This window comes from Peromyscus californicus, unplaced genomic scaffold (genome assembly GCF_007827085.1).
Source record: "Peromyscus californicus insignis strain IS unplaced genomic scaffold, ASM782708v3 Scaffold_3__1_contigs__length_106647218, whole genome shotgun sequence".
Classification (NCBI taxonomy): domain Eukaryota; kingdom Metazoa; phylum Chordata; class Mammalia; order Rodentia; family Cricetidae; genus Peromyscus; species Peromyscus californicus.
The window spans coordinates 11,564,354-11,579,118 of NW_026294551.1; positions in this window are offsets into that span (position 1 = coordinate 11,564,354).

Sequence of the window (14,765 nt, forward strand, 5' to 3'; positions counted from 1 at the left end):
ATAATCACCTAGATTTTAACAGTCATTAGAAAACATTTGAACTAACACCTATTAAACTTCACTTTAGTTTACAGAGCACAAATTTTTGTCTTCATTCTAACACCAGTGTTCATAGACTAATAATTCAGTCAATTTTCATAACTAATGTTTAAATGATTCACTTTTCAGTGAATTAAGAGAGGAAACATGGATAAGACCACCTAAACTCCAGAAACATATAATAAACCATATTTTTTTCAGCATTGCAGTAGTCCTTTTCAAACTGATATTTTCTTGAACGTTTTTACATGTTTGAAATATTCTCCAGAATTAACCTGGGCAATTTAAGCTTTCCTGGAATTCTTTAAGGAAGATCTAAAGTTAACAACTTGTTTGCCAAACCCATCATCAGTACCTAGAAAACTCATTTCCTTTGCCATCAAAGATATTTATCTTTAGTCATCCACACTAAGTCATTATCAGAGGGAATATAAATAAAGGCTATTCAGCAAACACATAACATCCTAACATAATGTAACACATGTATCCTGAAATTACACCCACCTGACAGTTTAGATGCAGTTGGTTTAATTAGCATAGACAACATTTTTATAGCCCACTTTTCAATTGCTTTCTGAATTTGTGTAGGTTATTTAAGAATCACCTTAAATTGCTTAAGGTAAACTGACAACTAATTTTGATAGTACTGATGCTTAGTGGAGATCTCAAGTAATACAATTAAAGTGTTAAGACTAACAAAATACTTTTTCATTCCCAGCTGGGGATGAAAGCTTCTTCATCTAAGATTTCATTAGAATGAATAATAGGACAGGTGAACTTGGCATGGTGGCACCTGGTTTCATTCAGTACCCAGGAGGCAGAGGACAATGGATCTCTATAAATTTGACGGCAGTATAGTCCACACATAGAGTTCTAGGCCATCAAGGGTACAGAGTCAAACCCTCTCTAAAGGTAAAAAAAGCGCAACAGGGGAAACTGTTAAAATCATGGTGAGAAACTCCACCAGATCAATTTACATTTAATCTCAGTGTATATTTCTGTGTGTCTCTGGGACTAATCCATGTGTTCAGTGTGCAAAGTTGAGATGTCTCCTATAGTCTTCCCAGCAGAGATTGAAATGATTTCTAGATACCAATGGTCATCAGTTCCCACCTCAGCACTCATGATCATTTCAGATAAAATCTGAAGAAATATTCTCCTTGGATTAGGAAGACCCCAGCAAATATTCACTGTATCTCAAAAGTATTACTAGTGGTACTATTTCAGTTTTCTCTCTTGGAAACTGTACCATGACAACAAAATGCTCCAGATAGGTAAAGTAAGTAAGGAGAAACAACTTGATTAACTATGTCTGAGGTGGAAGACTTGCTAGCATAGATAGATGTTCCTCAATTTTAGGACCTTGTGAAATAATTCTCTACATTTCCCATTCTAGAATGCCTTTCTGGGGACCCAGGGAGACCTTTATCTCATAAGTACAGATAATATAGATTGATCTAAATCAGCTGAATTCTTTTATACTAACAATCTTAACATTTTTTATTAAATTTTAAGGATCCATATTCCCCAAAACTATCACATTTCTTTATTATCATCTCGTCTGTCTTCATTTTATATAATTATTTATCTTCACCAAACATAAATACTTGTTAACTATTTCAACTTAAAAATTAGCTGGGGAATCAGGGTGGGGACAATTCTTGAAAACTGGGATGCACCACAATGATTTTTTTCCTTTGTCTCTCCTCTCCTCAAGCTTTCCACTATGTTCCGTTCTCTTCCCAAAGCATGTGCTGTTCACTCCTGTGGACTTCTGGAAATGTATGTAAATCATGTCTTTTGCACAAGAAAATGGATGTAGTAAAAGAAAAAACTAGAACCTAGAAGCCAATCAAATGTACACAAGACAGATTTCTAGATGGTGATAAAAGGATGTAGTGACTTAGGACCATGAGGAATAGTTGTGTCCATTGTAATAAACATCCAAGATAAGCATATGGCAGGCCAAGGCATTGACCAATCTATCTCTGTAGCAGCCAGGTTTTCTTTTGTGGTATACATAGGTGAGAACTAAAGATAAAACCTTCTCATAATCCATTCCACTGTGGGAAGCACTTTGTGTGCAGTCTCGTAAGCAGGATTCATGGTGAAGTATGAATTCCCTTGGACATGTATTTGGCTACTAGGGCATGAAAAGGATAAACTTAAAAACATGAGGTACCAAATCTAGATCAGTCAACAAAACTCATAGACTATATCTATATAGATACAGGAGTGCTTATGCAAATACAGTTGTACTATACTTTGGAAACCAGCTGAGAAAAGGTTCATGAGGTATAGAACAAATTTTGCAATTTATCAGAGTATAAGTATTTTGTGTTTAGTTTACTCTTTATAGCAATTGTTCTCAACTTGTGGGTCTTGACCCCTTCTGAGGTAGCACAACCCTTTCACAGGGTCACATATCAGATAGCCCATATATCAGATATTTACATTATGATTCATAACAGTAGTAAAATTACAGTTCTGAAGTAGCCACGAAAATAATTTTATGGTTGGCAGTCTGTATTAAAGAACTGTATTAAAGGGTCACAGCATTAAGAAGGTTGATAATTACTGCTTTATAGCATAGGCTCAAATTGCATGACACAAATATGATTAGAATATATAGAATTCCCAGATACTTTTGTTACGTGATCTAGTAGAGCTAGAAATATGAAGAAATCCAGCAAAAGAAGCCAAGAGACTTCTGTCTTATGAGTATTTCAAAGTGCCCATTTCTGACTGCTGTGTACATCAGCTGTGGACAGTGATTACTTCCTTGCCTCCTCATCTCTGCTTTTGGAGGAGGCAGGGCAGAATGTATCCCACTCTAAAGTAATATATCTATAATGAGGTTAACAAAGTGCCGTGGGTCAAGTTGTAGCAGGAGTGATGGTAAATACATGAGAATGAGTCAATGCTGGATTAAAACAAAGAATGTAATTCATGGAAACCTCTCAAATATACATGTTGGGATGTGCTGAGCAGTCAGCTTGAGAGGATCTGTAGCAGCATGTGGAAGATTTACATAAATGTGAACTCATGCCCAGAACACAAATGTGACTCACAGCGTTACTGCTCTGGAATCAGGGAAACTGCACACAGAATCAGATACAATTGATGGTAAATTAAAAAAAAATGAGCATCCTTCACTAAGGCTAAACATTTAGTGAACTCCTGTGCTGCTAGGATGAGACTAGATGAGCTGGCCTCGGAGTTAAAGGGCTAAAGAGCCACACTCATACCCCTCCCTATGGGAGAGGAAGATTACTGTGTTACAGAGGGTGGTAACTTGGAATCAACTCAATTGGAAGAGTTGAGGTATGTAGACAGAAGGATAAGTTGACTCTACCTGCCTTGTAGCATTCAATTTGATGTGTCTACCTATAAAAGACCTGCCCAAACTTCAAAATTAAGAGTGTTGTCTCCTCTTTTGGACTGGCCCTCTCTCCTGACTCTCCTCCTTATCAGTGCATCTATATTGTGAATTTTACAGCCACTTATTATTTCTCCTAATCTAAACAATTACCAAGTTATGCACACTCCTCTACTGCAATGCCAACAGAACCAATAGCTTCCCTTCCTTTCTAAGTTCAAGTACTCATTATCTCGTACTTAAAATATCACCACCAGCTGTTAAGAGGTATACTTATCTCTGTCTCCATCTCTTGCTCCTCCAGTCAACACTATGTATTTGACATTTCATCTTTTTAAAGGGCAATATAGTTCTATTACTCTCTCAGCCCAAGAAACTTCATTGACTGCTCACAATCTTCTATTCTCAGTATAATTACTTCACTCTAGCACTAAAGACCTTAAGCCACATTCCCAGTCTTCTTTCCCACTGACACTGGTACACATTCATTTTATTGCTACACTATTCTCAACAACCATGAGTTAGACCATCTGTTCATCAATATATTAATTGATAAAGCAAAGAAGATATATCAAAAGGAAGAGGAAAGTCATGCCATTTTTCAGTCAAATTGAGATTATTGTGCTAAGGGAAATAAGCCAACATTAGAAAGACAAATCCCACAGATTTTATCTCACATGTGAAATCTGAGGACATTGAAAGATGGGTATGAAACAGAATCAGGACTATTAGATATGTGGAATGGGGAAAAGATGTGGGACAGGAATAAATAATAATAACAGAAGGGTTATTATGATAAAAGTACAGCATATTCATGTATGGAAATGTCATAATGAAACCTTTTAGTTTGTACATTTATAAAAAAAAGAGGAGAAAATTTAACTATAATCTAGGATGATTTTTCTCAGTTTCAGGATTGTCAGAATGATATTCTGGATAGTTCTTTGTTGTAGGATAGTTTATTGATACCCCTAACTTGTAACATATGATAAAATATTAAGAGATATTGTTACATGTTCTCAGAGAATGAAATGTTGTCCTAGACAACATTGATCTATTTTATTATCCAGATATACTTTAAATTTCTCCCAACCCCCACTCCCACACCTTCATCTCTTTGTATCATTAGATGGCTTGTAACTCCAGCTCTCGATGAAGGCTGGCCTTAAACTCATGATTCCTCCACCTCTTCCCCCACCCCCAAGTATAGGAGATTCAGGAGTACAGCTGTGTACCACCATGCCTGCCCTTCTTTAATTAAAAAAAAAATGGTATATAAATATTTTCTTTCCCCTTTGTATCATTATGATATATAAAACAATATTTAAACCCTTTATCTTCATTCTAACTTTGCTCATTTAATTTGGTTTAATGCCAGGTATGGTGGTGCATGCCTGTAATCTCTGGAGGTTGAGCAAAGGGGACCATGAGTTCAGGGCCAGCTTGAGCTACATACAAAGACTCTGTTTCAAACAAACAACACAGAAGCAAAGTGGTGGCCTGTTATTAGATGAATAAATAAATATGCCTTGACTTAAGCAAGCTATCATATATATGCTTTAAACCTAATCCCCTCACTTTTTAATGCCTCTAACGAATACACACATCCTCTTGTATAAATATTGTATATTGCCATATAAATACTTCTCTAACTGCTAAAAGCAATAATGTATACAATGAGGAATTATGAAATGAGGAATACAATACATTATACCTTCTCTAGAAAGACACAAAGGCAATAACCAATAACTAGTGGTAGCCTGACCTTAGAAACCATGTGGACCTTCCTTGTCTTGTCTAAGTCATTGGAACGTTAGCCAGGCTGATGCCTCTGCTGTGTCTGTCACAGTTAGGGGAAGTCCCCAGGGCCCCTGATTAGAATGTATTGCAATAGATGTGCTGTTCCAATTGTGGGGTTATAAAAACAGTCCCATGTGTACATGAGTAGTCACGGGTGGCAGCCTGTGTTTGGAACATTGCAGGATGTCTCAGGTATCAGTTCCTTGGGAGGCTTAGAGGGCCTATTCAAGAACAGAGTGATTTTGACCAAGTGTGGCCATACAGCATTTCATACCAAGTGAAGATTAAGCTGTTGTAGACTCTGAAAAGCAGATGGAAAGTCAGCTGTGCTCAATATCAAATTAACAACCTGACTATTTCCTGGAATTCGCAGCTCAATCCCCAGTTCCTGTCTTGATGTAGTAGAAATAGTTTAAATTTGCTTTCATTGCTGTGCTGTCTACCTCGTCCTAAGAAAGCACAATGAAGTTCCATCAAGTTTAAAATAAAAATCCATGAAAATTCATTCCATTTATAAATGTGTATGCACTACAAGGTGTAGAAATCCCAAGAACAGTGTTTCAATCTATAGTTTACTAATTGATTGATCAATCGATTGATTGAGGCAGAGTCTATGTAGCCCTGCCTGACCTGGAGCTCCCTGTGTAGACAAAGCTAGCTCAGAGTCATAGAAATTGCCTGCCTCTGTCTGCTGAGTTCCAAGATTGTAAAGGCTTGTACTACCCACACATGGCACAAACTGGACATTTGTAAACACTTTTAAACACTGATTAAACCACAGCAATCTATTTAGGAAATGTTTAGAATACATTCTGCTATAAAATATTATAATCTGTGGATTTTGACAAAATGCTACTTATGAAACTTCATAGAATTAACACATCTATTACAAAAACCAAATAAATAATTTAAAAGGAAATCAACTAAATTCAATGCAATCTCTGATGAAGTATGAAAAATGTTACTTATTTTCACTGTAGCAAATTTACAAGTTGCAAATGAGAGGGATAAACACAACTCATTCCCAATCCTATATTGTTTCTTTTTCAGTTCACGTGACTATAGATAAGCCATGATAAAGAAATGAAAATTAATGCCTTAAATCATGATGTCTATGTGGTTTCAAGACTGGCTTTGTTCTTTTGGTCTTACCAGTGTCCCAAGAGATACTCTGAGTGAAACTGTGGGGATGCTCATGAAGGCAGGCCATCCATCCATCCATCCATCCATCCATCCATCCATCCATCCATCCATCCATCTATCTATCTATCTATCTATCTATCTATCTATCTATCTATCTATCATCTCCCTATCTCTCTGTCTCTGTCTGTTCATATCTCTCTCTCTCTCTCTCTCTCTCTCTCTCTCTCTCTCTCTCTCTCTCTCTCTCTCTCTCTGTGTGTGTGTGTGTGTGTGTGTGTGTGTGTGTGTGTACCTGTCTGTCTTTCTGGCTGCTTTATGTACAGTGATGTGAAGAAAGTCTTTTCATAATTCTTTGCCAGGAATAACATTTTCCTTGCAAAAAGAGTCTGTCAAAAGAAAATAAATGTTTCATTCTTAGCAGATATTTTCTATAATATTATAGTCTGATAAAGACTGACCCTAAAAGTACAGCAATGCACACTGAAAAAAAATATACCATAGCAAGTGAGAGAACAGAATTCTCAGAGTGTGATGAGGAGAAACACTCTCTTGAGCATACTACAGGAAAGGACACATCTTATACAACTTGCCTTGATAAATATGCTGCCAAACCCTGCCGCACTTCAGGGACACTGCTTACACACAAATTCTAGGAAGGACCAGCCTCTTGCTCTTGTGGAGTAGCTGTGATTTTGAACAATAAGGTCATGTTCATTCAGCAAAGGCATCTAGTGCTCCAGATACATTTCTTATATGGACATTGGCCCTAGTAGAATGTGTGCCAAAAGAGTACACTCTCCTCTCCAAAAGGACGAGAAGGAGCAAGTAGCATGCCCAAACAAGACATGAAATCCTAGCCTTCTTGCTCCCTGAGTAGAGTCCAATGCCCCAAGATAAAGGAAATCCACTCCGTAATCTGATAGGCTTGCTACCGAGCATTTTGCCAGGAACAACGCCTTCCCTTCACATAGTGCCAGAGTCCAGGTGCATAAGCTCCAATCCTAGAGAAACAAGTAGGAAAAGAAAATGTAAGAAAGAAAATCTCTACTTAGCATTCGACAGAACATGACAGGCAGAGCTGTGGAGTGTTTCAGCAACTGTGTGGAAGAATGCTTAGCTTATGTCTTCACAGACACTTCATTGGAGGCCTTTGGCTTAATTGCTAAGGTCAGAACACAAATATAGAAATCTAAAATTAGATTACTATAATTGCTTTTCTCCTTCTCCCTCACTCTGCTGCAAGCTCTTTGCAAAGAGTACCTTTGAATACACCATAGCTATCCCAGCACCAAGTACCTTGGTCTGGGAAAACATTTTGCAAAGAGAGAATGGGTTTTTCCAGTTCCAGTTTCTGGAAGTTAAGGAGAAGGATAACACAGAAAGTAAAAAAAATCGCTTCTGTAAATATGCAAATAATATACACATAACAGTATACAATTTTGCATGTAGGTTTGTTGGTGTCTGCTTATATATGTGCTCACAAGCCTGTGTGGATGTACTTGCATGTGTGTGCATGCATATGGAGGTCAACACTGACATCAACTGTCTTTCTTACTTTCTATGATCCATATTGATGCAGAGTCTCCCGTTTGAGCTATATAACTCATCTATTCAGCTGATCCAAACAGCCAGCTTGATGCTGGGTTCCAGCATCTTTACTTCTGAGCACTGGAATAAGGAGGATGCCATAACCACCCAGACTTTACCTGAGTGCTAAGGATCCGAACTCGGGTCCTCATGCTGGCACAGCAGCACTTTACTCACTAAGTCCATCATATAATTTATAAAAACGCTTTCACAAAAATTATCATCTTCATCCCTACTTCCAAATGATCCAACTACTACTCAAACTGCTAAAGTAACTTGTCAAAGGCAACTTATTTCAATCAAATCTTTGTGGAAGATGAATTGGGAGAAGAGTAATACATTATGATGAAAGATAAAATACATTTTATAAACAAATAAAAGGATGGAGAGAAAGTAAGTCTGTTTCATAAAACCTGTAGAAGGTGCTTATGATATTTTTCTCAGAATTGAAGAATTCATTAAAAGAAAATGTTTGCTAAGTTATACACCTTTATGTATGTGTCTTTATACACACAAATAATTGTATGTGTATGATCTTCTATATCATATGGTCACAATAATATTTTTTTCTCCAAAGCTAGCTATTAAAGATCAAGCAAAAATACTGATCAAAGTGGCTGAGCTGGGGGGGCAGGTAATTAAAGGAAATGGGTGTGGGAGAGCAGTAAATTAAATATGCAAACTTCCCAAGATCTTGAAAATCAGAGAGAAAGAGTTTCTTTTAAGAGTTAGAGGGTGGAATCATGACAGGGTGCACCCAAGCAGAGGTACCGAGAGCTTCCGAAAGGGAAAGCAATGGATCTCTAGAAAAGGCAAAATTAATTTCCCTTTTCAAACAGCAGTACATGGACTCAGTGGGTTGTTCATGTGTGTGACAATCACAATTATAGGAAAGGTCCTCATGAACTTGAGAGGACATGGGGGGACATGGGAGGAGCTGTAGGAGAGAGGGAGGGGTAGAAATGATGAAAACACAGTACTAGACCCGGGACAAAATGGTTTCAACACTCTTTCCCCTTCTGATAAACACACATTACTTATGCAAATGGGTATGTAGAATATATTTGAAAATGTCTGAAAATTAATCTTTCCCTTCTTCCTTTAAAATATTTATTTATTTACTTATTTCAGGTAATGCCTCACACAGTACTAGTGTATGGAAGTAGTGTATCAAATTAAAATAAATAAATAAAATTTACTTGTGGTTTTCTGGAGCCAGATGTGGTTTGGGGATGAAAGGTTTTCTGAGCTAGGGGATTCTTTAATCTTTGGAATCAATACAAATATTCTGGCTGCTATAACTATAAGAAGAACATACACCTTTATGAAAGTCACAAAAGTGGACGTATGCACACGTGCGTGTAAAATATGCTGTAAAAGGATAATTAACATTTTAAAAGTTACACATAAGACAAGAGACTAAAGGTAAGACACATAGGTCAGTTGGTCAAGTGCTTGCCTAGCATGCAGAGCCCTGGGTTCAATCCCCAGCACTGTATCTACTAGCCATGGTAGAACATGCCTGGAATCCCAGCATCCACTCAGGAAGTAGAAGGGGCAGGATTAGGAGTTTAAAGTGATCCTTAGCTACATATAGAACTCAAGGCCATTCTGGACTGTGTGAGAAATTATCAGAAATAAGTCAGTAGATAAATAAATAAATATCATTTGTAAAGGAAGAAAGGGAACGATTAATTTTCAGACATTTTCAAATGTACTTATATATCCATTTGCATAAGTAACATCTGTGTTTATCAGAAGGGGAAATAGTGTTGAAATCATTTGACCTGGGACAGATCTGAGGGAAGAAGGCCTGCCATGGATGGTTCATGCGTTGTTCAGGGAAAGGGAGTCCTTCCTATGCACTGTACGTGACTCCATTGGTAGCATCAGATCCACCCTAGAGTTGGAGGTAAGATGATCTTTATGTGCTAACATCCCAGTTGATTCACCTTCAGACTCCTAGGTCTGATCCCAAGCACCACAGAAAATTCACAGAGGTACAACTTAGACCAAGAGTTCACATGTGTGTCCTTTGCCCTGTGTTCATAGTTCTGTGCATGTCTAGTTCATGTATCTACCTCCCAAGGCTGTCTCAGCTGCCTAAAATATGAGCTGGATTCAGACTCTGAGACAGAGAGGCTGAAGCGAAACCTCAGACTGTGGGGATTTGTGCTCATTTGTGCATTAGTGGTGTGACTACGGTGTAAAGCACAATGGAGTGCTGCAGCTGTGGAGCTCGCCATTTTTAATCAGTCTTCTTACCCATGATGCCTTTCGTTTTATTCAGCATCTTCAAAGGAGTCTGGAGATAAGAAAAGTCACATGGCTGGGTACATAGTAAGAGGAGAGAAGGGAAAGAAACATGATCAGTTGGATGCTCACCATGGAGAGTGTGGTGAGAAGCCCTCTTTCATCTCCTACATGAGTGTTCTAAACAGTTGACATAATGCAAGGCTAGATGGATTATATCATTTGTGGAAAATACAAATAGGAACTGAGTACTCAAGTACTCCTAAACAATCCACAAAGACAACATAAAGTGAGACCCCCAAACCATCATACCCAGACTCAGAGTGAGACAGAGCATAGAATATCTTTCTGATAGTCTAAGCTGTATTTAAATAAATTTCATTTTGTATTTGTTTGGTAGCCCTGGATACAAAGTTCTGGAAATTATATTTTCATTAATTAAAAATTCTCAACCATATACAGTCAAAGTTTTTTTCTTTTTCTTTTTCTTTTTTTTCTTTTGGAAAGCATGCACCTGGTTTCAATAGGTATTTAAGCAACATAGCTAGACTGGCTGTCCAAGTGGCACTAGATAAACCAGCAGCATTTTTTACTTGCAGGTTGCCAACTGTCCTAAAGGGAAAAAATCCTTTCATATTTCTTCATGTAAAGGACTTGTTTGCCTTGTAGAGAGACTCAGTGTCCTGCTCTGATTATATAGTCCTCTCAAATCAAGAGCTCACAGACAACAGATCAGCTGTGTCCTGCCTCAGCAGACACGCCCTGTACCTTTGCATTTTCCTCTTGAGTAAATTCTATGGTGCACACAACCTCATGCAAATCACTAACAGGAAGCCACTACCTAGGTACAATCACCTTTCAAAGCTTGCCAACATGCAGGCCCAGGACTGCCTTGATTCAGCAGGAAGAAGAGATCTTCGTTTATTTTCCTAACAGAAATTTTAATCCAGTAGCCCAGTTAAAAAGCATACAAAGAGAAGCAGACCCTATGCATTCTGAACATGTCCTCCAAGGTGCATGCTGCAAGGGAGTCACTGTTGAGGTCCTTATGGAACCTCCCACATTGTGAAATGACCTGTTTATTACAAGTAGCAACAGACTTTTAAAAGGAAAAGATTCTGTTGGCCTTCTATACTAATAGCTTTTTTGGCATTCTGCTGTCCATTTTTTATTAGCCTACAAAAAGTTCATAAACCTACAGAATGTTCTAGACATCTAGATATTCATGAGTGTCTAATGGCAGAGCAATTTCAGGAGCTCCAAGTAAGCCCACACAGCCCAGCATGAGCATTCACTGTAAAGGGACCCTATTATCAAAAACACCACCAGACAGATTCAAGTGGGAGCTAGCCAAAGGTGGGCATGAAGAAGAAAGCCTAGCTCCCTTATCTTGGCAAATCTGTGCCTCACTTAAGTTAAATAGAAAATGGAGACTCTCTCCTGAATAGTTCAAATGACTTCAAATGGGAGAAAGAAGCGAGTGAGCTGTAGACAGAGGCAAAAGTACATACTGTATTTATAATTGAACACAGCTTTTTATATAATTACATCTTTGTGCACTTTTTATTTTTGGTTCTTGAACATAGTCACTCAGATGAAATTAAAGAGCTTGCAGGAGAAGGTGCTTTGATGCTGTTTCCAGTTTCTATGGCAACTCGGGGGCATCTTATTCATCTGCCTCATTGACTGTGAGGGTACTCAAGTGATGCTGGTTACAACTTCTAGCTGCTTCTGGAAGAGGCAGAAAGTAGTACTTGCTGATCTCATGGCCACCAGAAGAAATGTACAATAGGAGTGAAGAAAACCTCTGACATGTTTAGTCAACCTTTTCTTGCCTGGCTACAAATGGCTGCCACCTGAGAGCACTTTTGCCAAGAGTGGGTTGCTCAGGGTGTGTATGGACTTGCCTTTGAAATGGCTCTATTGGTAAATAATGTGATTTTATAAGTAACTTTTGGAGGGAGCTAACTATGTACGCTAAAATAAACTCCTACATACTATTTAGTGAGACCCTTTTTGCTATAGTGTCACATAAAAAAAAAAGATTAGCTGGGGCTTCAGATAAAGAACTGTCTTAGAAAAAAATGTGAAAAACCAAAGGCAAACAAAATTTATAAAATGGGAGAACTGATTCATTTGTTTGTTACACAAAAATGGACTCATGTGCTTACTCAAGGAAGGTCAATTGCCCTTCCCCTAGGGACCAGGGACAGAGCTGATCATAGCAGAATCTAGGATCTGAACTGACATTAAATGAAGAAAGGTATGAATATGTCCATGAGAACACAGTCCTTCAAGTCCTTCCAACATGAAATCTGAGCATGAAAAATCTAGGTTGAGCATTGCACAAAAAAAAAAATGCTATTTGTCATCTTAAAAACATTTGTGTACAACGTATGTGCTCATTCATGTGTGTGAATGTAGGTACAGACATGCCACTGTGCATGTGTCAAAGTCAGAGGACAGCCTTGGTCCTCACCTTCCACCTTGTTTGAGACAGTGCTTGTCTTGTTGTTTACAACTGCATTGTGTACACAAGGCTAGACCACCTGAAAACTTGCAGGGATTTTCATGTCTCCATCTCCGACATCTCTGTAGGAATTCTGTGATTTCAGGAATTTGTGTTCACAATCTGTCTTCTCTGTGGTTTCTCGAGATTAGAACTCATGTTCTTGTGCTTTTGCCCACTGAACCATCTCCCTAGCTCAACAATTGCCATCTTCCTTTTCCACTTCTGTCATTTCATCCAGGTTCTTAATTTTTTTACGTAATAGTAAAATTTAACAGCCAGGCTTTATAAAAATAGCACTTAATTTTTTAAATGTGCTCTGGAAAAAAGTGATCCCCAGTAAATTGTTGCAGAAATACTCAAATCCATAATGTGATAACTCTTAAAAATCCCTTCACTAACAAGTCAATGTTTCTAAATATGGACAGTAAGAGCTGTTGGTCTATCTTTGTGAGACCCAATGGAGAGTAATTTCTGAGTAATTATTACTTACTGTCATATGTATACTTCTTATTTCTAAGCACAGCTACATTTCCTAGCTTTAAAGCAAAGAGAGCAGTCATACTGACCACTTCCCAAATGGTAATCTAATGAAATTAAATACAACATAGAAAACTTTAAATACCCAAAACTACACAATAAATCCTTCTTTTGGCTGAGTTGAATAGACTTTCTAGAAGTTAAACTTCTGAACAGCCTGAAGAACTCAGAACAGAAACCCAAACCTGAAATAAGAAGTAGCTTTGATCCCAAGCCTGGTTGTATGAGCCTGTGATCCCAGCTACTCTCAAGATTGAAACATATAAAGAATATAAATCCAAGGACAGCCTGGGAAACTCAGTAAAAGCCTGTCTCAAAATTAAATGATGAATAGAGATGGAATTCAGTTCAGTGGTTGACTGCTTGCCTGGTACAAACGATGCTGGATTCAGTCTCCAGTGCCATGAAGGAAGAAAAGGGGGCAGGTGTGATGGTGAGAAGGGACAGGGAAGGAGAGGAAACAGAAAGATTTCTGAAGATAAGTAAAATCATGACAAACTCCTTGTTTGAACCAGATCTTTCATGTTTTACCTGGACCTCTTGACTTGCATGGTATTGCTGCTAGTCTGACAGAACTGTTTGATCATCTACATAGCCCATGTGATATGCAAAGGAGCTTACGACATACAGTGTCTATGACATTATAATACAGGGTCTGCACAGCATAGTGTATTCATCTGTTTTCCTTTATACAAAAGATCAGAGGCAAAGGCTAAATTGTGCTGTCAGTGAACAAAAACACAGCTGATGTTTTCACAATAAATGAGACAGGTAGGAGCTTAGATGCCACCATGAAGAAAGGCACACATTAGCTTCAGTAACCCAAGGAAATGTTAAATAATATATATCATTATTTTAAACCAGAGAAAGAATTATAATTTAAGAAAATCATTCCTCCAAACAATGAATATCCCTGAGGCTACACATTTTCTTACTTGGAGAGAGCCACTTATGTATAATTATTCATCATTATTCTCCTTGGGATTTGGTAACTCTCCCATGCTGGAGCTGGCTCACCTAGCTTAATCTCCTCCCTTCCACATTCTCCTTAACTGTCCCCCTCCTCACCAGTCATCTTACTTCTCCAGCTTCCAAATAGCAGAACTGCCCCCTCCCAGTTTTCACTGAACACTACCCATCTTAGCTCTAAAAGGCCAGCACCTTGGGAAACCATTACCTTATTTCAGAGCTAAATACTCTAATAGTTTTAGTCCATCTCTGTCTTAAAGGGATGTAAACTGTTTTTGAAAAAGTCATTAAGGACAAACCTCAGACAGGGCTTTAAGTCTTAGAATTACTAGGCTCACTGGGGTCGTGTGAGAAAAACATTAGAGAAATTTCAAACCATGTGCATCAGGCCTTGATATGTGGGGCTGGTGTTCCCTCTGTATGTGTAGGTGTGTTCAACTTTACAAAAACAAATCCAGTTGATTTAATCAATTTCCGTAGCTCTAAAGTGGGATCATCTAGAATTAAATACATTTCCTTCTTCATATATATTATCCAAGGAACTGT